At 36.7% G+C, this 25,254-nt stretch overlaps 1 protein-coding gene across 1 annotated transcript in view; it reads left to right on the top strand.

Annotated features, from left to right (window-relative positions):
- The window catches only part of PLCL1 (phospholipase C like 1), a 376,318-nt gene that overhangs the window by 264,962 nt on the left and 86,102 nt on the right, over positions 1 to 25,254 (top strand). The gene's annotated exons all lie outside the window — the stretch shown is intronic.

Genomic DNA, 25,254 nt, shown 5'->3' with positions numbered 1-25,254 from the left:
GTCTTCTCCAACACCACAATTTGAAAGCATCAGTGCTTCAGTGCTCAGCCTTCTTTATAGTTTTTATAAACTTTCTTTATAGTTTTTAGTAGCCCTTAACTGTATTCTCTTCTTTCTTTTTTTATAATTTTCTTGTGCATACTTAAATAAGTTTTTGCATACATTATGCATAAATATATGTATATGTATTTTGCTTGTATAGTATAAGCTACCATGTTTAAACATGTAATACAGATGGAAACTGAGAAGGAGATGGCAGAAACAAAAGGAAGAGTAGGCTGATAAGAGGGTAGGGAGGGGTGAGCAGTCAGCAAAGTAATAACTTGGCTGGAATAGCCACTCTTAGTAAAACACATCATCTGAATTCAACTCAAGAATACAAAGTGAATCTATTAAAACAAGCTGTTAACTGTGTGAGGAGAGAAAGGTCCCTTGGATGCATGAGTTTGATAGCATTGATTAATCTGCATGCTTTGTCTGAATGATTACTGTCAAGATTCTGTAAGTTTAGATACTGAAGAGAAGCAAATAATGTTGAAATGGAGAAACCAATCATCTGAGAGCTGTTTCCCATGTCAGTTGAGGATAAAATCACTGCTACCTGCTCTCCTTACATACGTGACTAATGTGATAATTGAAAATTGACTTGAGTCCCAAGAAAGAAATATGGTCATCACACTAAACATGGGTACTTTGTTCCACAGCCTTCTCTAGTGGCTCAGACGGTAAAGCATCTGCCTACAATGCAGGAGACCTGGGTTCAATCCCTGGGTCAGGAAGATCTCCAGGAGGAGGAAATGGCAACCCACTCCAGTATTCTTGCCTGGAAAATCCCATGGACAGAGGAGCCTGATAGGCTACAGTCCATGGGGTCGCAAAGAGTCAGACACGACTTCAATTTCACTTTGTTCCATAGTTTCTCTTGAAGTAGTATTTTTTTTCTCATGATATGAGAAAGAAAAGCCAATTTGAATGCAAAAATTCAGTGATCATGTAGAAAGTATTTACTATATGGAGATAGTAGTCTCATGGAATTGAACTCCAGGAATAGCTGTTAAAGAGAAAGAACCCCAGGCATCAAATGCTTGGGTTCAACTCTTGCTTCTACCTCTTAGGCAGGGCCCTTAGTACAGTGCCTGCAGTATAGTAAATGCCTAGTAAGCTAATAATAATAATCATAGCATACAGCTATGGCTTCCCTGGTGGTCCAATGACCACCAATCCACTTGCCAATGCAGGAGATGTGAGTTTGGTCCCTGGGTGAGGACCATCCCTTGGAGAAGGAAATGGCAACCTACCCAAATATTCTAACCTGGAAAATCCCATGGACAGAGGAGCCTGGTGGACTAAAGTCCATGGGGTCACAAAAGAGTTGGAGATGACTTAGCAACTAAACAACAACAAAGGAATTTCTACAAGCTTGTATTTAGTATTTATCGAGTGACTACAATATGCCAGGCATGTTCCTAGGTACTAGGGACATCTACTCTCAGGGAGCTCTGGGAGACAGGTAATAAAGTTGAGAATAAGGAAGTTACTATAATAATATTAGATACTAAAGATGGAGCAATGAGCAAAACAAAAACAAAATCCTTATCTTTGTGAACTCCCATTACAGTACCTTATATTTGTTTGTTCATGTTATTCTGGCTCATTACAGGTAGTTTGTAATTTAGATTTCCTGACTAGAGTTTTCTGCTTTAACCAGCAGACTGAATTCCTTAATTCAATGATTTAGAGGTTAGTTTGCAACTTAAAATTTGTCCATTTTATCCTTTTTTGATGTTAATAGATTTTGTCCATATTACAGTGCAAATAACAATGAACTTTCTGTGTGTTTACTCTCTATTTGATGACTTAGCCACAATTTAAGACACAGCTACAATTAAAATATTGTAACTATAATTTTGACTACCAAATCTAGGAAGCTGTTGATTCCTACTAACCTCATTGCTTTCATAGTCTTATGGTTGAAAATTTAAGCAAAATTTGCTTCCTGGCCCACAAGGGGACTACTATCTTAGTCTTGCCAAAATATACCAAAGTTGTATTATTACTGGTGACTCATTTAAAATGGTACTTCCTTCTGTAAGATTGTAACTAATTTAAAGCAAAGACTGAATGAAAGTCTTTATATTTTGCAGACAAAAGAGCACCCATTTGTCCTCAGGTGTGTAAACTGTTGGAACAAATGACTGCAGGGGACTGTGTGGCATGGGGAAGATTATGGAGATAGAATCATTAATAGGCTGGGCAGATATCTTTCTGGCCCAGGAACCAACACCAGTTTCTCTATGACACCTGGAAGATACTGCAACATTGTTTCTGCTCTAGCCTACCTGTACTCATTGTATGCTCAGTCACTCAGTCCTGTCCAACTAGTTTACCCACCTGGAGAATATTTGGCATGACCAGTAGCATATGTTAGATGGATAGATTTGCTTATGGCTGTGAATATTGAAAATTCACAGAGCCCCACGGAAGTCCCCAGATCAGGGGGCAAAACAGCATAGTGACGGTGAGAAGACAAAAGACTAGAAACTACAAAGGCAAAATAAAAGACTAGGGAAGCAGCAAAGATTTCTGTTTTAAGAATGCAGATGCGTATATTATGTATACCCTGCCACAGTGGGACTGGTGGAAGGCTCAAAACCCTCTCAGCTTAGTACAAAGTGAAGCACTCTTTCATCATTTGAAGGAATGAGGGACAATTTTTAGGATGTAACACTAGTATAGATAGAAGTTTTGCTTCTTCTGAGATAGTCTTCTCTGGACTGGTTTAGGTTATCACCTTGCCAGAAAGCCTTTATAAAGGAAAGTTCTCTAGGAAACTTCATTTTTCAGTTTAGAAAATTTCTTTAGTCTGAGCATATTCTCAACCCAGGATTGGTAACACTAATCACTTTTCCAGTCCACATGATTAAGAAAGTCAGAAAAAGCTATTTCAAATCTTTTTCTCACAGAGTTCTGTCCAATGATTTCTTGATAAATGTCAATTCGATGAAGTGAGTTTTACATTTAGAATCTTAGTAAAATTTTCCCCATTTTCTTCAGATTGATTCTTTAAAAACCTCGTCAAATATCTGGAGAATAATGACTCATTATTTTGTCACTCTATTTATGTACGTTTCCTTTGTCATTCAGAAAAGAGTTGTATTGTTTGGTTTTATGCAAAGATGCTGATGGAGCACATGTGAATGTTTGCTTTCTTGGCACTGAGAGAGAAGAGAGAAAATTATTTGTTTCACTGACAATGAATTATCGCATCTGTTTGTGGCTGTTAAATAATTTAATAGAATTTATAGGGATTGTTTTCCCTTGGTTAAATTACAGACAAATATCAGTCTCTGCCTCATGTTGGACACAAACGTAGAAGAAAACCATTTCCTTAATCTACCTTTTGCCGGTTAGATGGTATTAAGACACTGAGTGATCTCATATTATATCCTTTTTACATTTAAGTTGAATTTCTTTAAACTTTAGACAAGGGAAATACTGTTAAAATTAAACAGCAAATTAAAAGGAATATTCAGTGATTTCCCATATACAGTGTAGTGTTTTCACATTGACTTCTTTCACTTAGCAATATGCATTTTAGGGGTTAAGAATCTGCCTGCAAATGCAGGATACATAAGAGATTCGGGTTTGATCTCTGGGAAGGAAAGATCCCTTGGAGAAGGAAATGGCAGCTCACTCCAGTATTTTTGCCTGGAGAATCCCATGGCTAGAGGAGCTTGGAGTCCATGAGATTGAAAAGAGTCTGATACGACTGAGCAACTGAACACACACACACATGTCTTTTCATGGCTTAATAGCACATGTCTTTTCATTTCTTTTGAGCACTGAATAATATTCCATTGTCCAGATGTATCACAGTTTATTCAACTATTTACCAAGGACATCTTGGTCAGTTCCCAGTTTGGGCAACCATGAGTAAAGCTAATATAAATATTCTTGTGTAGGTTTTAGTGTAGACAGGAGTTTTCAGGTCCTTTGGATAAGTACCAAAGATGCGATTGCTGGACCATATGGTAAGGCTTGTGCTTCCCTGATAGCTCAGTTGGTAAAGAATCCGCCTGCAATGCAGGAAACGATTCCTGGTTGGGAAGATCCGCTGGAGAAGGGATAGGCTGTCCACTCCAGTATTCTTGGGCTTATCTTGTGGCTTAGCTGGTAAAGAATCCACCTGCCAATGTGGGATACTGGGTTCGATCCCTGGATTGGGAAGATCCCCTGGAAAAGGGAAAGGCTACCCACTCCAGGCCAGCCTGGAGAATTCCATGGACTGTATAGTCCATGGGTTTGTGAAGAGTTGGACACGACTGAGTGACTTTCACTGTCATGGTAATACTATGTTTAGTTTTTTAAGAAAGCACCAAACTGTCTTCCAAAGTGGTTGTACCATTTTGCATTCCACCATCAATGAGTGAGTTTCTGTTGCTCCACATCCTTGCTAGCATTTCATGTTGTCAGTGTCCTGCACTTTGACTGTTCTGATATCTGTGTTATCTCATTGTTTTTTAATTTGCATTTCTCTGATGATATATGATGTGGAACATCTTATTTTTCATCTGTATATCTTCTCTGATGAGATGTCTGTGAAGGTCTTTGGCCCATTTTTTAATTGAGTTTTTGTTTTCTTATTATTGACTTTAAAGTGTTTCTTTAAACATTTTGTTTAACAGTCCTTTATCAAACATGTCTATGCAAATATTTTCTCCCAATCTTACCTTTTCATTCTCTTATATTACTTTGGTTTTCAAATAGCTTATTTGTTTTTAGTATGTAATGGTCATGATTATATAAAATTGCTAGTTGTATTAAGTATCAGTGGGTTGGTATTATGACAAAAAATTTCAAGAAATTTGATTTATCTAGTGTAAATCCTTTCCCACATTGTGCTAGTGGTAAAGAACCCACCTGCCAATGCAGGGGACATAAGAGATATGGGTTTGATCCCTGGATCAGGAAGATCCCCTGGAAGAGGGCACAGCAACCCACTCCAGTATGCTTACCTGGAGAGTCTCATGGACAGAGGAGCCTGGTGGGCTATACAGTCCATGGGGTCACAAAGAGTCAGACACAATGGAAATGACTTAGCACGTAGTGGGAATCCTAAGGTTGCTGATATCACCACAAATTCATGACAACCAGAAGCCAAATGGAACCTCAGCAATGCCTGACAATCATTTTTCTTGTAAGTTACTCTCTCACTCACCACAGGGATTAATATCACTCTATATAAATTTGGATGGCTTTGCTTGCACATGTCAACAATTCAAAACATATATGCATATTCTCTCAAGCAGAGAGGGGTATTGGCTCAGATACTGATGTCTGGGAGTATCTAGCTCTTTTTCTCTCTCTTTTCAGTTCTCTGTTCCTCAGGTTTGCTTCCCAGATGGCATAAAGATGGTTGTGAAACTTGCATCCCACCGTGTTAGAAGCCCCAAAGGAAAAAGTGTGCTTCTTTCCTGGTGATTTCATCAAAAGTTCTGCAGTTGGGTTTCACTGGGCTGAAACAATGAATAATGCAAGAGTGGTGAATGAATGCATCAGTTGAGCAGACCTGGTCAAGCCCACCTGAGGATCTAGATTGAAAGGGAGGGAGTGATATGTCAGGTCCCTCTCTAGACCATAGATTGCAAATGGGGAAAGGTGATTTCCTGAGGAATAGGAAGGTGAATGGTGGATGAGCCAGCAAAAATAACCCAAGTCTGTATCCACTTTTGTCAAATCTCTGATTTTCCCTACCTCCTAATCACCATCTTCAGTGAATGACTTTGCTTTATTCTTTAGAGATAAACTGGGAGGCACCAAGTGGGACATCTCATATTTTGCCACCACTCATTTCTTTCCCCTATTTATTTCAGCACTCATCTTTTTCTTTCCTGTTGTAAGTTCTGCTATTAAAGCTATTTCCTCCACTTGAGCTCTGGATCTCTTTCTGTCGCTCTACTCATTTATCTTCTGCACACCTCATTGTACATATCTTCTGTTACTCTCTTTCCCCCCTGGTACAAGAGAAAAAACAAATTAAAAGCCTCTGATTCCTATCTCTCTTCCAGCCATTGTTCTTTCTCTCAACACCTTTCCTCAGGCAAACTTTGTTTTCTCTACACATTAATTCTTTAATCTACTCCTTTCTATTCTCTATATCCACTCTTCTACCACTCTGCTGACACTGCCCACTCTAAGACCACCAAGAGCATTCATGTTATCAAATCTAGTGGACAGCACTTTCCATCTTACTGTTAGGGGAAGCACACTGATTGAAACCTACCACTCTGGTCAGGAACCATAGTAACCATTTGCATGAGTTGTTTTATGACAGGAGATCCTAATAAGGAATACAGAAGTTGCTCAGCCGTGTCTGACTCTTTGTGACCCCATGGATGGTAGCCCATCAGGCTCCTCCGTCCATGGGATTTTCCAGGCAAGAGTGCTGGAGTGGATTGCCATTTCCTTCTCCAGGGGACAGAACTAATAGCCACCACCAACCAGAAGAGTTTGGGAAAGGTCGAAAGGAAACACCACGTGTCCATCCACTTCCCAAAATCCCTCTCGCTAGCATCCATCTTGGCTGAGCGATGCGTGTGCCACCAGGAAAGACTCTGAATTAGAGTGATTGGTCAAAAACTACCCGGAAGTGAATCCCATCACCATAAAACCCGAGACTGCGAGCCACGCAGCAGAGCAGTTCTCCTGGGTTCCCTTATCCTACTGCTCTCCACCCTGGTGCCCTTTCCCAATAAAATCTCTTGCTTTGTCAGCACATGTGTCTCCTGGGACAATTCATTTCTAAGTGTTAGACAAAAACCCAGTTTCGGGCCCTGGAAGGGGTCCCCCTTCCTGCAACATTCCTAGACGTCTTGCTAGCATTCACCGCAGCCGACCACGCCTGCCTTCCTAGAATGTCCTCTCTTCTTGGCTGTCACGACAACATGCTCTTCTGGCTTCCTCCTACTGCTTTGGCTTTCATTATCCATCTCCTTTGTAAGTGATCTCAAAATATACTTTCCCAAAGGTCAGTGCTAGATATGCTTCTCTTTTTATTTTGCCTTTTCCCCCTAAAGTTATTTCACCCAGTCCTATGGCTTCAGATACCACAAATAACCTGACAGTTCCCAAATTTATGTTGAACGCATATGTCTGTCCTGAGGTCTAGTCCTCTTTTTGCAACTTTATTCTCAACACCTCCAGAGCCACTCACAAATCTGCTCCTTCTCTAGTCTTAACTAGTCCAACCTCCCCATTGCTCAAACCAGAGATCTGGGGGTCACCTGTGGTAGCCCCTTCTTTCTTTTCTCATTTTCCGTTCCAGTTCCAGTAAATCCTCAAAACCCCACTTCTCTCTCATTCCCACCCCACTTAGTATACTTGGATCTCCTGCAATCACCACCTAAGGGATTGCTTCCTTGATAGTTCTGTATCCCCAAGTTCATTATCCAGCAGTTAGAGACATTTTTAATGTATGAACTTTCACCTTTCTGACTTAAAATCTGCATGGCAGAAACTCCAGATTTTTCAGGAATGGCTTTCACAGCCTCATCTGACTTGCCTTCTGCCTGCTCCTCCAGCTTTATTTTTTCCCCTTCTTTCACCACACATTTGCTACACTGGTCTGCAGTACTTTAGTTACTTTAGGATCTTCCCATGTTGTTTCTTCTGCATAGAATACTCTTCCCACACTATTTGTCTGGCAGGTTGCCTAGTTTAAATGTCAGTTCCTCAAGGGAATGGTAGGAACCCACTCCAATCTAAATTAGCCCCTGTACCTAAAATACTTTCTTTCAGGCATTTAAAAAATAATTTTAATTATATGTTTGTTTGATTATTTTTAACATATCTTTATACTACAAGTGACATTACAGTACACCTATTTCCAAGCTGCTGTTGCTGCTGCTGCTAAGTTGCTTCAGTCGTGTCTGACCCTGTGCGACCCCATAGATGGCAGCCCGCCAGGCTCCCCCGTCCCTGAGATTCTCCAGGCAAGAATACTTGAGTGGGTTGCCATTTCCTTCTCCAATGCATGAAAGTGAAAAGTGAAAATGAAGTCACTCAGTCGTGTCCAACTCTTAGCGACCCCATGGACTGCAGCCCACCAGGCTCCTCCATTCATGGGATTTTCCAGGCAAGAGTACTGGAGTGGGGTGCCATTGCCTTCTCCGATTTCCAAGCTGAGTGCCTACCTATTCACTTGAAGGAGTCCCTGACACTAAGCTGCATGTGTGCGTGCTCAGCCATGTCCGACTCTTTGTGATTGCTGGGCTCTTCTGGCCACAGGATTTTCCAGGCACGAATGCTGGAGTGGATTGCTATTTCCTTCTCCAGGGAATTTTCCTGACCCAGGGATTGAACCCGAGTTTCCTATGCAGAGGTTCCATAAATTTATCTTGAAAGGATTAAAAATACTGCAAAATTACTTTCCATACATATCCTTTTTTTGTGGTCCTTCTTCTTGAGGGACATTTTTACCAAGTAAAATAGCATGGTTAGGAGGGGATAACTAGTTAAAATGACAGTCAGTTCCCATTATTTAGCATTGGGTGAGAGAAAATAGCTGGAGTTGTAAAATTTGCATTCCTTACCAAGGTGAAGGGGTGAGAAAATACACTGGGAACTAGAAAAGTAGAGCAGTAAAATGCAGAGGTAGTGTGAGCTTATAGGAAAAAATTCAGTCAGGAATAGGAATATCTGGGTTAAGCATTCACTCTGCCAGCTGCAAGTCATTCAGTCCTTTTGTGTCTTGGATTTTCTCACCTTTAAAATCTTGTGGCGATTTCATAAGAAGACAAATGTGGAAGCCCTTTGCAAAGTATAAAACTTCTTAAAAATGTGAGATGCTCTTACACTCTTTATTTTGATTTTCATTTATAAACATAAAGTGATTTTACTTGGAGAATAATGAATGACCTTAGTCACTCTCATAGGTAGGGCTAGCTGTTACTCTCATTCAATATATAAAATTACTATTAAGAAATCACCTAGGGATGATATTATGAAAGTAAATGTAGTGAATTCATTGTGGATTTACTTTTTAATTCTTTACAAGCTTTCCTGATAGCAATACTAATTAACTTTAAATATGCTGTGTGTCAAGTCCCTTTTTCTAAAGAGATTAGTTAGAGATTAATCTCTAAGCTATTTGTAAATTACTATGCCTTTTCATTGTGAAGTGTTTAGTAGAAATGCTGTTTTAAGAAAAGGGTTATAGATTATAAATGGCTTCATTAATTATTTTATTTCCCTGTCATTCTACCAGTTTTATAGTAATATGTGACTTTAATTTTCTTTTTACTGGCAATATAAATGAGATCTAAGAGATGAAGCATTATTTTGAAACAAATTTAATTTAACTGACCCAGCATGACTTGGAATCCATGCTGCTCATGATCCTTTTATGATTAAGTACTAAAGAAGAATCTGTAATGTGAATATTTTTCTTTTATTTCTTCATCATGGGATTCACTCTCCTTATGAAACAATATCTCATCCTTTTCAGAGAACATTAGTAGATGTATAAGAAATTTATCCTCTCAGAGGTATGCCAGTCAGTTTTATCAACAAATGGGAATGCATTTTAGTAAAACTAATTACCTTATATAACAACAACAAAAACTCCACACAATTCAAATTGTGTTTTAAATATCTTTGTGTTCAGAGAAATTGATAGCCTAGAGATCAGTATGTGCTAATTTACAGTCCTGTAAAAGGCTGTGATGGTCATCCCATTTTTAAAACTGCTAAGATGAGCAAGTCTAAATATTTCAAATTTCATAGGGTTTTGTAAACTTCTCTCAGTGCCAAGAAAGCAAGCCACCTGGCAGGTTTTTAAAACAGTGAGACAATGCTTAGGAATATGCACCATAATTGACTGTTTGTACTTCAACTGAAACTGGCTCAGATTTACAGGAGATGAGAGCATTTTTATCCTAGTTACACTGCTGTTGTTTCTTATGATTATATTCTCATACTGCAGATTATATTCTCATGAGGCAACCATCCTGGTGGTTATTGAGCAGATGTAGTGTATTTTAACATATTGACAAATATTATTTTTCTTGAAACTGTAAAAATGATTCAGAGAAATATATGCTATTTTAGGTAGCATTCAAGTTAGACTATAATTCATTAGCTGAATTTCCTAAGATTCACAAGTTAAATGTAGAAAGTTAAGTGTAGTTAGTAGAAGAGTGTTTTAAGTGGCAAAGATGTACAGAAACAACTTTGTGAATTTGGGTCAGTTGAGTTTAGGTAAGAAACCTATATTAAAGAAGGGACTCTTGCTATAATTAAAGCAATAAAGAAATATGGATTCAGTTCGGTCGGTCACTCATGTCTGACTCTTTGCGACCCCATGGACTGCAGCATTCCAGGCTTCCCTGTCCATCACCAACTCTCGGAGCTTACTCAAACTCATGTCCATGAAGTCGGTGACGCCATCCAGCCATCTCATCCTCTGTCGTCCCCTTCTCCTCCCACCTTCAGTCTTTCCCAGCAGCAGTCTTTCCCAATGAATCAGTTCTTCACATCAGGTGGCCAAAGTATTGGAGTTTCATCTTCAGCATCAGTCCTTTCAATGAACATTCAGGACTGATTTCCTTTTGGATGGACTGGTTTGTTCTCTCTGCAGTCCAAGAGACTCTCAAGAGTCTTCTCCAATACCACAGTTCAAAAGCATCAATTCTTTGGTGCTCAGCTTTCTTTATAGTCCAACTCTCACATCCATACATGACTACTGGAAATATGGATTGCTGCTGCTGCTGCTACGTCGCTTCAGTCGTGTCCGACTCTATGCGACCCCAGAGACAGCAGCCCAGCAGGCTCCCCTGTCCCTGGGATTCTCCAGGCAACAATAAAAGATACTTTTGTGTACTATGTCTTCCAAAGAGGGGGACAAAAAGGAGAGAGAGAGAATGCATTGAGTATAAAACACAAAGGCAAATTTGAAACCCATATCTAGATGTGAAAATAGAGGATTAGGCCAAAGCTACAAGAGAATTTGTAGGGCTACACTTTGTATTTAATGAAAATTATTGAAATTTTGTTAATTAGGATGTGTTCTCTGGAAGATTAAATTTCTTGTAACCTACATGGAATTCTTACTGATTCCAATTTCTCTGAAGCATATTTAATTCCTAATTTAATACAGCAGATTTGAATCTCATTATCAGTGGAGTGCATTTAATTGAAATCAATTGATTTAAACAACTAGTCAGGAAATCTCAATTTAATCTCCTTTTCTTCCTCTGGGAACATTCATCTACTTATATTTATTCTCAAAGGTAGCAAAAGTCTGATTCAAAAGGAGATATACTACACATTTTCATTAAATTGATTGTTTAAGTACTAATGAGGTTAATTTTACAGATACACTGCAAAATTGCATTGTGCTTTGAACACTGCTTTCACCAAGGCTAATTAAAGTCAGTTCGGTCACTTAGTCATGTCTGACTCTTTGCAATCCCATGGACTGCAGCACACCAGACCTCCCTGTCCATCACCAACTCCCAGAGTTTGCTCAAACTCATGTTCATCGAGTTGGTGATGCCATCCAACCATCTCATCTTCTGTCATCCCCTTTTCCTTCTGCCTTCAATCTTCTAGCAACAGGGTCATTTCCAATAAGTCAGTTCTTTGTATCAGGTGGCCAAAGTATTGGAGCGTCAGCTTCAGCGTCAGTCCTCCTAGGATTGTCTGGTTTGATCTCTTTGCAGTCCAAGGGACTTTCAAGAATCTTCTCCAAAACCACAGTTCCAAAGCATCAGTTCTTCAGTGCTCAGCTTTCTTTATGGTCCAACTCCACATTCATACATGAATTAAAGTCAGTAGTTCTAAAGTGTAAGATTCTAAAATAATTTCCAAATCAAAGATTTATCATATTTAGGGGATATTTTGTCATACTGTAATAGAAACACATTGGCCAGTCCTAAGAATAATAAATATATAAAGTTTTATATTTAACTAAAATAATATTGGTATAATTATTTTCATAAATGTAAGGTGTGTGTGTGGGTCTGTGTGTGTGTGCTTTTCTGTGTGTGTACGCTTAGTTGCTCAGTCATCTCTGACTCTTTATGACCCCAAGGGCTGTAGCCCACCAGGCTCCTTTATCCATGGGGATTCTCCAGACAAGAATACTAGAGTGGGTTGCTATGCCCTCCTGCAGGGGATCTTCCCAACCCAGGAATCATACCCAGGTCTGCTGCATTGCAGGCGGATTCTTTACCATCTGGGCCACCAGGGAAACCCAAGAATACTGGAGTGGGTAGCCTATTGCTTCTCCAGGGGAACTTTCTGACCCAGGAATCAAACTGGGTTCTCCTGTATTGCAGGCGGATTCTTTACCAGCTGAGCTACCAGGGAAGTCCTAAAGATAAGGTAATGCACTTTAATTATGCCTCAAGTTAACTCTTTATAGATATATATCATTATCTCTACAAAGTATGACTTTCTGATAATTAATGAGGTAATTATAGGACTATGTGTGCTTAGTCGCTCAGTCATGTCTTTTTGTGACCCTGTGGACTGTAGCCCCCCAGGCTGCTCTGTCTGTCCATGGGGATTCTCCATGCAAGAATATTGGAGTGGGTTGTCATGCCCTCCTCCAGGGGATCGTCCCAACTCAGGGATCAAACCCAGGTTTCCCGCACTGCAGGTGGATTCTTTACCAGCTGAGATACTAGGGAACCCAATGCTATGGAAACATCTTTAATATGTTTTTTTATACTATATGCTAATATATGTTAATTGTGAATAATTTAAACAAAACAGAGAAAACTATTTTCATAATTCTCCTTCATTTCTCCTAGAGATAACCAATATTACCACTTAGAATAGAGCCTTTCAGATTTGTTATATATTAGTGATGTGATCTCATAATATATGTACTCTTTTATATTATCTTTTTTTTAAGGACACAGCCACACACATCCACACACAGATTATCCCTTTTAAGATTTATGAATCTATGTCACCCTTATAAGAACTACATAGAATCTTTTTGCATGAATATGTTATAATTTATTTTGCCAGTCCTTACTAGGGATGAGTGTTTAGTTTATTAGTTTATTTCTAATTTCCTTAATATTATTCACCAAGTAGCATTGAACTTCCATGTACTTATATCTTTGCCTCTTTGTTCAAATATTTCCTTAAGATAAAGTCTCAAAAGTGATATTGCTAGATCAAAGTAGACACATCTTTAACATTTTAAAACACTTATCACAGTGCCTTCTGGAAAAGTTGGTCCATTTTATACTAATCTAACATTACACAAAAATTCCCTTTTCCCTATAACCTGACATTCTTTTTAAACTTTGATAATCTGGTATGCAAATTAATAGATTTATTTGTGTATCTATAGTACATATTAGTATTTGTGTTTGAGCATCTTTTCATTAATTTTGAAACAGTTGTATAATTTTGTGACTTTATCTTTTCCAAAATTAGTCTGTGAGCAAATTTTGTAAATTAAAAAACATATATCAAATATTTTTCAGTTTGAGAGTAAAAAAAAACTGGACACAGTTTTAAGCTTTTTTGTGCTTATATCTATCAATCTTTTCTTCTGTGGCTTGTGTGGCCTTGATTTATTTGAGAAGAGATCTTCCTCACTCCAAACTATAGAAATATATGGTTCCATCTTTTCTAGTACTTCTAAACCCTATTGTATCTTTAATCCATCTAAAATAATTATTAGGTCTGGCATGAAAGAGAAATTTACTTATATTTTTGTTCAAATGAATAGTGAATTTTTCAACACTAAAACTTAACTAATGTATTGTTTCCTTTGTTATTTTAAATGCCACTTCCACCCTACCCCTTGAAACAATTCCACTGGACTTTTCATTAGAATTTTATTGTATTTGTCTACTAATTAGTATAGAACTTGAATTTTACCAACATTATCTTTCCAGTAAGTAATTTTTTTATGTTTTCATTTATTTGATCCTCTTTTTCAACTTTATATGAAATAAAATTTTATGCATAATTTTTGCATGTTATCGTGTTAACTTTATTCTTGGCTTATTTACAATATCTGTTGTTAAGCTGAATGGGTTCCTCTCACTTCTACCCATCCCTGCCATTACATTTAGAAGCAAATTGTTGTGTAAGAAAGCTATTAATTTTTTATATTTATACTTTATTTTGCCACCATCTCTTTTATTAGTTCTAATAATTTTCAGTTGCTTCTTTTGAATTTTCTAGGTAAATAATTATCACCTCTGTGACTAGTAACGATCTTTCACTTCCTTTATCATATATTATGCTTAATTTCTTATCCTTGTTTTATGCTTTGATGGAAGTACCCAGAGTTATGTTAAAATGTAGAATAAATAGTAGCCCTTTGTTTTGTTACTTTTTAAATTTCAATGAGAATTCTTTTAAATTTTTACCAGTTGGTATGATCTTTCCTTTAGGATTCTGAAATAGGATTTTGATCATGTAAAGGAAGTTACCTTCTTTTTCAGTTTACTGAGTGTTTTCTTTGGAATTAATATTGTATTACCTTGGAGGAATTTATAGGTAGGATCATATTGTTTTTCTCTTTTAGCTTGTTTATTTATTGGATTACATTGATGGCTTTCTTAATGCTGGTACATCCTTATATTTCTGTAATAAACCTGATTTTTTAAAAAATTGATTACTTTTAAAAATATTGCTATATTTTACTTTATTTATAAGTAAGATGGATCTATAATTCACTCCTTTGGAGTTTTATGTTTTTCAGAGGGCTTTAGCATGCTTTATTTCCTTTGATCCTTGAGCTAACTCTATGAATTAGACCAGAAATTATTACATTATTTTAATAAATAAAAACAACAGATATAGAACTTTTTGCCTGTCATAAAGTCATGAAAGTAGGTGGTGATGGTAACTAAAATTGGTTAGTCCCCAATCCAATGCTTTGGGGAGAATACGATAATTTCTATAAGTAAGGTATTTGAATTTTTAGGACTTTGAATTTTATTATCTCAAATAAAAACTGTCTTTATATAGTTTCCTTTTACATTTTTATAAATTAAGACAATAGATTTGTTTTTGTTTTGACTATGGAGCCTTCACTGGGTATCAGGGAGCCTTCACCCTAAAGGAGTCTCTGTGCTGAAAATATACATTCTCTGAGATTTGCCATCTGTTTGTCGCACATGGACAGATGCTGATGTTCAGTTAAACCGAGGTAATACAATAAAGATTAAAGCGTTAGATGCTACTAACCCACTCAGAAGTTATGGCTAAAACTTGAAACCTTTAATCAGATTCATCTTGATGTTCAAGTCAAGTTCACATATTTCATTATTATCATAAGAGAAAAATATTAAAGATGCATTTTTACATTGCATTAGGTCTATTTTATGTATGGTTCAGGAATCTGCCTTATAGAAAGTTTAGAGATTGCACTTCAGAATATATTACAGAAGAAATATTCAACTGGGAAATTTTAAAATAACTTCAGTATAAATTTTAGAACCTATAAAACTTAATGCAAATCCAAGAATGGCCCATTTGTTGATATACATTTATTTATTAAATGGAGGCTAGACTTCTACAAGTGTAGAGAAAAATGGATTTAGAGTATAAATGAATTGTATTTTAGCTTTGAATAGAATTATGCTGTTATATTGACGTTTAATCTTTATGTTCAGAGTCACACACATTTACAAAATGTTTCATAAAGTAAATTTATTGTTTTTAAATCTCTTGTAAGATATTTTTCTCTTAATGAAAAACCTAAACATGTCAATTTCTCTATAGTACAATGGCACTTATCTACCTCTAAAAAATGCCACTAGTGATTATATATTTTATATTTACCCTGATTGAAATTTATAAATGATGTATAAAGCCTGAAATCTGTTCTTATCAAATGTTGCACAGACAAATCATGAATTCCTGGAATTTGATCATTTTTCAAATTCTATTTCATTAATTCAACTTTATGCTCTGAAGCAAGGCTGACTATAACCTTATTTCCACTTAAGCTAATATAGCTCTGAATGAGATTCTGTTTTAAATTGAGATTTAATTGATAAATTCATTGTATTGGTTTTGGGTGTGCAACATAAGATTTGATGTATGTATATGTTGTGAAATGATTACCAGAATAAGTTTAGTTAACATCTATCACTGTGCATATTTAAAATTTGTTTTTCTTGTGATGAGAACTGTTAAGATCTACTTTCCTAGCAAATTTCAAGTTTTACATGATTTTATTTTTATAAATCACATCTGTTTCTGAAACTCAGCTCCAGTAACACCCTATGGTAACAAATGGTAGAGCTCACATAGTATTGAAACATATTGGGTATTTCCTTCTCAGTTTTAATTTTGTTTTATTCAGATTTGGATGACTGGAGACTATGTTTAAATTTCACATTGACTGAAATCAATGTAAATAATATAATAGTGTCTTATATTTGATGGTAAATATTACCATTAAAAATTGACAAGTCAAAATGAAGCAGAAACTATTCTGTGAGCTGGTTATTTAGCACACAAAGGAAAATGGGAATTTTTTTCAGCAATGTTTTTGAAATGAGCTTAATAATGTTCCATTCCTGTTGAATTTTAATTTTTCAGAAAATTTAGTTTAAGTATATGCAACATTAGTTTGGAATGAAAAAACAAAATTATGCATGAATTTTAATGCCTCTCTAATTAAATATCAATCTCTGATGGATGCCCGAATTAAGCATCAATATATGGCTACACCTATGAAATAATTAGGGCATTCTTTTGGGTTGGTGAAAAGGCTCATTTGGGTTTTTTGGTAAGATGTTACAGAAAAACCTGAACGAGCCTTTTGGCCAACCCAGTATTTGATCCCTGCAATAGGACCCTGAAAGAGATGTGTTAATGATATAGTTATTAAAACCATATTTTACATATTCTTCAATACAAACTTTCTTTTTATAGGGACCATGACATGCTATCTTTTCTAAAGAGCACCTCTGATTAATCCTCACACCAGAAACAATGGAGTTGGCTCTGGTATAAGTTCAGCCAGGATTCCTGGGCCTACTGTGTAGGGAGTCTCGTGAGGAAGGACAGAATCATATCTCCGGCTCCAGGCCCACTTGGTTCTTGGCACCTCTGCTGAGAGTTGCACAGGCTACCAATGAATTTTAAACGTAGTGTTTGAGTGTGAGGTGGACATCTATCTTAGAGGAATAGGACTGGGGGCAGCATGAATAATTGTCAGATGACCTTTATTGGTGTCCCCTTCATTTCATTCTTATGGGTGCTGCCAAGACACAGTAGGGTAACAAAGTCCCATGGGACTTATAATAAGCCAAAACATATACTTCATGTAGCAGCTGGATTACTTCAAAACAGTCAATTTTTTTTTTAATCATTTTGAGGGCAAGACCTCCTGCCCCACCCCCACCCCCCAACTCCTGATAGAGGTCATGTGAAAACATCCATGTTTTTTACTAGAAAAATGGGGTCATTGGTGTACCTTGTAACTATATATGAAGTAGTGGATTGTGAAGGATGCAAGAGGAGATTGGCAAGATTTAAGTGAGAAACACGTGAGAGGCGGTTTACACTATACAGAAACATTTATACTTGTGTCCTTGCAGGGAAATAAGAGTTGAAAATAGAAAGTCCATCAGGTAGTGAGGTTTGATAATAAATAATCGCAGGGTTTGTGCCCTTATTCTGTGGGGGAAACAGAGATGGCAGGATTCAATGGAATAATAGAATGATCGGACATCTAGAGACATAGGCTTCCAGCCTTTATTGACCTGCAGCCATATCTCCTCACCCATATGGGTTTAATTTCTGTACAAGTGAAAAAATAATTCCAAACAGGTGAATAATCTTTGATTTTATCTATGTGCATTGATCTGCAATGAAAAGTCAGAGATTTTTAATTAAGTTTATAATTTTACCTCTTGAATGAATCACAGAGATGAAGGTATATAGAATAAAGTTCAAGAAAAGATAATTCATCTTTAGTCCACTGTTGTTGAACAAACATCATACATAATATTTAAAATATATAAATCAGGTTATAGTGTTCTTGAAGTTGTGATCTGGAAAGGATTGTTGTTGTTCAGCTGCTAAGTCATGTGCGACTCTTTGTGGCACCATGGACTACAGTGCTTGGGCTTCCCAAGTGACACAGTGGTAAAGAATCTGCCTGCTAATGCAGGACATGCAAGAGACGCAGGTTTGATCCCTGGGTTGGGAAGATCTCCTGCATGGCAACCCACTCTAGTATTCTTGCCTGGAGAATCCCATGGACAGAGGAATCTGGCAGGCTCTAGTCTATAGCGTCACAGACTTGGACACGGCTGAACATGCAGCCTGCATGGACTGGACAGCATACCAACTTTCTCTGTCCTTCACTATCTCCCGGAGTTTCTCAAACTCATATCCACTGAGTCGGCTGAAAAGGATATTTGGTATTATTTACTGTTATTCTTACCATTTCTTTGAGTTGGTTTCTTCCTAGTTTTGTTGAAAATTTCAAACCAAAGCCTTTTTAGTCTAGAGATGGTCTGCAGAATGGTCTAGAGAGTAAGGAAGCCTCTTTTCTCAAAACGAAACTAACAAAATGTGACTCTATAATCTTGCTTCTGCTGTTCCAGTTATTTTAGGAGGCATTATAAAAATGTTAGCCTATTAAAAATCGAGTACTATTGCGGTTGATAAAGTGCTTGCAGTCTATTAGCAGTTACTATGAGAACATGGCAACAGGGCTTTGGTGTGACTAAACCCACCGATGCCATCTTCTGGGTTCCTGTAGCAAACTCTTACAAGCCGCACAGTTAGTGGCCAGGGCTTTCTCGCACATCTTGGAAAAATGGAGTCACAGGTAGGGTTGTGTGATTTAAGACTTTTTCCCCATGGCATAAAGTTATAGTGTAGCTCCATGTGAAAGCTGTATTTGTTTTCTTGTAAAATGGCAATGATTTTTAAAACTATTTTACCTAAGACTTTTATAGATTTTGAACACTTTATTTAAAGCTTAGTTTTTTTCTTGTGCAGTTTGAAGTATCTCAATAAATGCCCTAGTGGTAAAGATATAATTTAACTATGCTTAATTACTAGTCAGTCAGTCAGTTCAATCGCTCAGTCGTGTCCCACTCTTTGCGACCCCATGAATCACAGCACGCCAGGCCTCCCTGTCCATCACCATCTCCCGGAGTTCTCTCAAACTCACGTCCATTGAGTCAGTAATGCCATCCAGCCATCTCATCCTCTGTCATCCCCTTTTCCTCCTGCCCCCAGTCCCTCCCAGCATCAGAGTCTTTTCCAATTAGTACTTCCTTTTAAATACTGCCTCATCAGCTCTTGTGCCGCTTTATGGTCTTGGTTCTCAAACATCCTCAATGTTGTTTAAAGCTACTTTTGATTTATTTAAAAGCATTTGTTACGTGTTTTGACTTATTACATTTGATGATTTTGTCATTATTCTACTTACAAATTTCATCAGTTATAAAAGCTATACATTAAAAGTATGATGGAAAGAGAGCATTTATTCAAGGTGCCATTAGTGTTGGGATTAATAAATTTTAAAGAACTAATCACTGGGATGGTGCTAGCACATAGTAGGTGCTCAGTAAATCTTTGTGAAAATGAGTACTGTATTTTCAACTAATTCATGGAACGTGCATAATGAGCATCATATTTGTAGAAAAGCCCTAACTGGGTAGAAATCTTGCCATCAGAAGAGCCTGAGATAATCACTTTTACTGAGAGTCATGTCATAATGAATTCTAATGAGTGAATGATGGCAGTGAGATATAGCACAACAGAAAGCTTCCTCTGTTCAACAAAACAAATGAAAGGTACTAAGAACCCACACTGAAATGGACTCTTTCTACATTTTATTCCATCTTTGCCTTTAGAAAATCAACATTTTTGCTTTCAGGTTAGGAGAGTCATTTAAGATGTGTCATTAAAAAAAATGTTTAGAGGATCACTGCCTTCCTATAACTCAGTGAATTTCTTAACGCCACCACGGCATATACACAGTGGAGTAGTTTTCTTAAAGGGGCTGACTTTAGTGCATTTTGTTAAAGGGATCACCTTTTACAAATGAAATGTAATGTTATATGCAGACATAAAACTTAATTTGATGATAGATATGTGCATGCATAACTTCACATTGCCTTTAGTTAATTCTCTTGAATTATAAGATGGTGTAGAGAATGAACACTTTCTTAATGGATAATAAAATTCAGCTTCTTAGCAACGAGGCTTAGTGAGAACCACCAGGCTGAGCCTGTTCACAGAGCTTGGGTCAGACTCCAACCACTTCTCAGCAGTGTGTCTCAGGACCTCTGCCCTCATTGTCCCACACAGTGACATTAGGTGGGTCGCATGGTGCTCATCATAAGGATGTGATGTCACTTGTTTGTGACTTTGCATTAAGTAGTTTGAGTTTACTGTGAGAAAATAGCTTTGGAAATGTTAATGTGAAAAGAATGATGTGATTCTACAGTTGCAATCTTCCTTTATTTGAAACTTGAAGGCAACAGACGTAGTGAGGACACCACCTTTGCCTCTCCTTGAGTTTTGTGTGAAGAGTTAGGCCTTGTGTAGGGCGCTGGGTCTTTTTCTAGACTACCTAACTGCCAGGCATGGTTGTGGATTTGGGGATAGGCCCATTGGACGGGACACGCTAGATATAAGTATACAGTACATACAATATAAATATCTAATGCATACACTACACTTGGAATCCATTTCTTAAACTGTCACTGATGTAAGTCAATAAAACCAGTAATATGAGGGTAGCCTTCTCTTGACTTATCACTCTCAGTCTCTGCCTGCTTTTTCATTCTCATCTGTGGCCACACTACCCCTCACTTATCGCACTATAGTTGTCCTGATCCTCTTTCCCACTGATGGAACTTTGTATCTGCTCTTCTTTCCTGGAACTCTTTGCTTCCAACTATTTTCAGGTTGCAATTTGGTTGTCACCCCTGTCACCATCCTCACCCTTTTGAAGACAACATGAAAAATTCTCTTATTAAAGTTACCAGTAAATATCTTAATGACTGAATCCAGTAAGCTATTTTAACATCTTATTTTCCAGACCTGCTCCTTCAAATCTGTTGCTTGCTTTTCTGTGAGACTCATGCTCCTGGTTCTTTTACCCCTTAGCCTGTTTTTATTTTATTTTTTGCTTTAAGTCTTCTCCTTTTCCCAGCCTCTTGACCTAGGTGGCCTGTGGTCATCTGAAATCCACCATAACACAAAGTAAACTTGCTTCCTCTTCAACTTAACCTCTCCTTGTATTTCCTATCTATAGCAGTATTTCCATTCACCTTTCATTCAAGCCAGAAACCTATGAGTCATCCTAGATTGAGTCAAGAACTTCTGATTTTACCTCCTGTTTCTTGATACTTCTCACTTCCCTCCATTCCTTTTGTTAGTGATCTACCTCAGGACATCACATCTCTTTCCTTTAATGCTATAGTACTCACCTACTGTACCATCTTCAGTTTCATCTGTATCAAATCCTTCAAGTGCACATCTAAAGTGATCTATGTAAGATAAAAATGAGACTTTATCAGTTGCTCCAAAAAACTCTTAAATGTGCTGATCCTTATCATGAAGGATTGTTTGTTGAATGAATGAAGAATGGTACCAGCGTCCATTGTTGGGGCTCATTTGGGTCCTAGATTATATTGTCTACAATCTCTTGAAGGTTTCATGTATCAGCTAAACCTTTTCTGAATTTTGCTTGGAAGTTCATAAAACTGGGATGAATATCATTAGTATGGGATTATAGTTCATAGGTTATCTGTAAGGACAAGATAGGCTTCCTGTGATGAAAATAAGGTTTATGTGCCTATATTTTTCTTTGTCTTTTAGTTATAGTCTATTACATTTTTATTTGGAGACTTTCTTAGGAAAACTATTCAGAAATTAATGTTTTCCCCCCTCTTTTACTAAAAAAGAAAAGTGAATGTCACTTTAGTGTATCTGCATTTATGTAGCTGAATTTCTGTATTGTGAAACAAGATTCTAATCATAGTTTGACAACTGGTGTTTTGATTGCTATTCTTAAAGGTTTTGTAAATTTGTTTTATTTTAATGAAGAATCATCATTCTCTTAATAACAGCTTAGCAAAAAAATAGAAAGAATACATTGCATTACAATTAGTTGCTTAAATACGCTTATCAGGTCAGAGGTAGGAAAACATGGGTATTTTCCTTTACTCTTAAATTTTTGTACAACGCTTCAATATGCTCTTTTTTTGTGATAAAATAAACATAAGTTTACCATTTTAAAATGTACAGTTCTATGGCATTGTGTGCATTCACATTTTTGTACTGCTTTAGTATACTTTTAAAAAATTATTATATTAAAATGATTCATTATTGAGACCCAAAACTGTACTTACATTAAATAAGCAAAGTTCCCTATGGGGCTTATCAGTGTGTTCTGATGAAAAATGGTTTTGTTTGCTGAGTTTTGTTAAGGAACTTGCAGCATATCTGGCCCTATTGGATTCAGAGAGCAAATGCCAATGGGAATTTGTGGAAACAGGTTTATTAATTTGATGTATTTAAACACTCCCCCCCCCATTTCAGTGTAATAAAACACATTTAAAGAGCTATAAATAATTTATTCTTTTGTGTAATATATGTAATATATATATGTATTTATTTGCTCATTTGGAGGCTTGTAATAACTTTGCATTTTGTCCTTTGTGAGATGACAACCTAAGATCATATCTTTTCCACTAATTCTAAGTTTTAAGCCATTTTAGGTTAAGTTTTATAATTATGTAAAAGTTACAGGTCGAGGCAAGAAATAAGCATTATGAGGCAGATGGATTCTTTTGTAGGGTAGATATAAAACATTTATTTCTTGAAGACTTACCTTTCTAGGAGAGAAAATTTTGATATAAGAAGATATCACCATAAAGAAGAGAGGCTTATATGAGAAAGCTTTTCTGGTAGCAGTAGTTTTGTTCTCATAAACAAATAGTGGCTGAAGTCAAGAGTGGTGCTTAGACTGCTGGGAAGAATGGTATAATACCATGTATAGGGTACAGGATCTATAGATGTACAATCAGAGGAACACTGATTTCCTGTTTAGGCTTTGTTAGAAACTATTATAGGTTTTATAACTCTGTTGACAATCATCTTATTTGGAGCATGATATGCTTATATAAAAAAAATTTTTAATGTGAAATCTCTCATTACTTAAAGGTCTAGTAAAATGGTAGTTTTGAAAACTGAGTGACAGTTTAACTTACCATCACAATTCACAGCTTCTCTCAGTATTTTACTTGGTAGATTATTCCCATCTCAGCAGTACCATTAGGTTCCTGCCTTGAAAGTGAGGGAAAATACAAACATCTGATTTTTCTGAGCATGTGGGCTGTGATGAATTTAAATGTGTTCAAATGTGTTTTAATAGTGCATCTGCATATAAGCAGCTGAAAATTTATAGTTATTTTTTAACATAAAAATGAAGAAATTGACCACTGTGGGATAATTAAAAATAACAACTCTATAGAGAAATAGGAGTAAGTTTTTAAATGCCAGAGCACCAAGAGACAAAAACCTCCAATCTAAATTGACTAATTTATATCTTTGTCACTTAAAGATCAGATATATATTTGAGTTAATGAATCATCCTCCCAACATCCCATAACTAAAGCAAATTCTGTTTCCTTTTTCCAGGCAAAGTTTTAGTCAATTGAATAATAAGCCATCCTGCCTTTTTCTGAATCACAAAATAGGGAGACTCTTACAGGCGAAAGTGCAATTAAAAGAGATCCTAGAGGAGAGATTCTATCGGGTTTTAAAAGAATGCCAGTGAAGGAAACAGCCTAGACTGCTTTGGGTACACTGTTCAGTGTTTAAAATAGTAATATCATATGGCTGTTTTTAAACATTTTTTTATCATTGAAGATTTGTTTTAAATGCTCATAGGTCAGGAGTGAATCAACTTCTGGATAACCACCAATATCCTGGTTGGTGCCTAATGACAGTCCTACAGAGACCAGATATATGAGGAAATGTTCCTCTCCCTTCAAAAAGGTTAACCTTAACAAAAAATATCCATGAACATTTTCTCTTTTGAGTCTTACAATAATACTCTATCATGCTTAATGATCATTAGTTCCTACTTAAAAGCACAAATTAAGATTCAGAGTCACTAAGTCACTTACCCAAGGTCACTAGTGAATGGAATAAAACCAACTTGAGACTAGTCATTTTACCCTAAGAACCGTGACTTTGGCTCTCTATACTTCACTGCCTCTTTGATATGCTTTATAAAATTGGCCACTATAAACATGCACTAAGGTATTTTGGGAAATTTGTTCCTGGGAGAATTGTCTGAATTGATAATGTGATTGGGAGCATTATTAATTTGAATCTTTGGTCGGAACAGAAGAACCTCAAAAATTAGTGAAGTCATTCATATTTCTGTTTGGTTCTAAGCAGTGTCTGTTAATAGCCTTATACTGAAATGTAGGTCTGAATTTCATAATGTTCATTTATTTTTATTTTCTTTCTGAAGTGTAGTTGATTTATAATGTTGCCTTAGTTTCTGGTGTACAGCAAATGATTCAGATATATATATATATATATATATATATATATATACACACACATAATATATATTCTTTTTCATAGTGATTTATTATAGGAGTTTGAATATAGTTCCCTATGCTATACAGCAGGATCTTTTTGTTTATCTCTTTTATATATAGTAGTTTGTATCTTCTAATCCCCAAATTCTAATTTATCCCTCACCATCCCCTTAATCCTTTGGTAACCATAAATTGGTTTTCTATGTCTGCGAGTCCGTTTCTGTTTTGTAAATAAGTTCATTTGTATCGGGCTTCCCTTCTGGCTCAACTGGTAAAGTATCCGCCTACAATGCAGGAGACCTGGGTTCGATCCTTGGGTTGGGAAAATTCTCTGGAGAAGGGAATGGCTACCCACTCCAGTATTCTGGCCTGGAGAATTCCATGGATTATATAGTCCATGGGGTCGCAAAGAGTCAGACACGACTGAGCCACTTTCACTTCAGACTTCATTTGTACCATATTTCAGATTTCACATGTAAGTGATGTCATATGGTATTTGCCTTTTCTTTCTGACTTAACGTCACTTAGTATGATAATCTCTAGGTCTATGCATGTTGCTACAAATGGCATTATTTTATTAATACTGAGTAGTATTCCAGTGTATATGTTTATATATACCAGCTGTTTATACATCCCTCTGTCTATGGACACGTGGGTTACTCCTCTATCT

The sequence above is a fragment of the Capra hircus genome, chromosome 2 (assembly GCF_001704415.2).
Source record: "Capra hircus breed San Clemente chromosome 2, ASM170441v1, whole genome shotgun sequence".
NCBI lineage: Eukaryota > Metazoa > Chordata > Mammalia > Artiodactyla > Bovidae > Capra > Capra hircus.
This window is presented reverse-complemented; position numbering and strand designations above follow the sequence as displayed.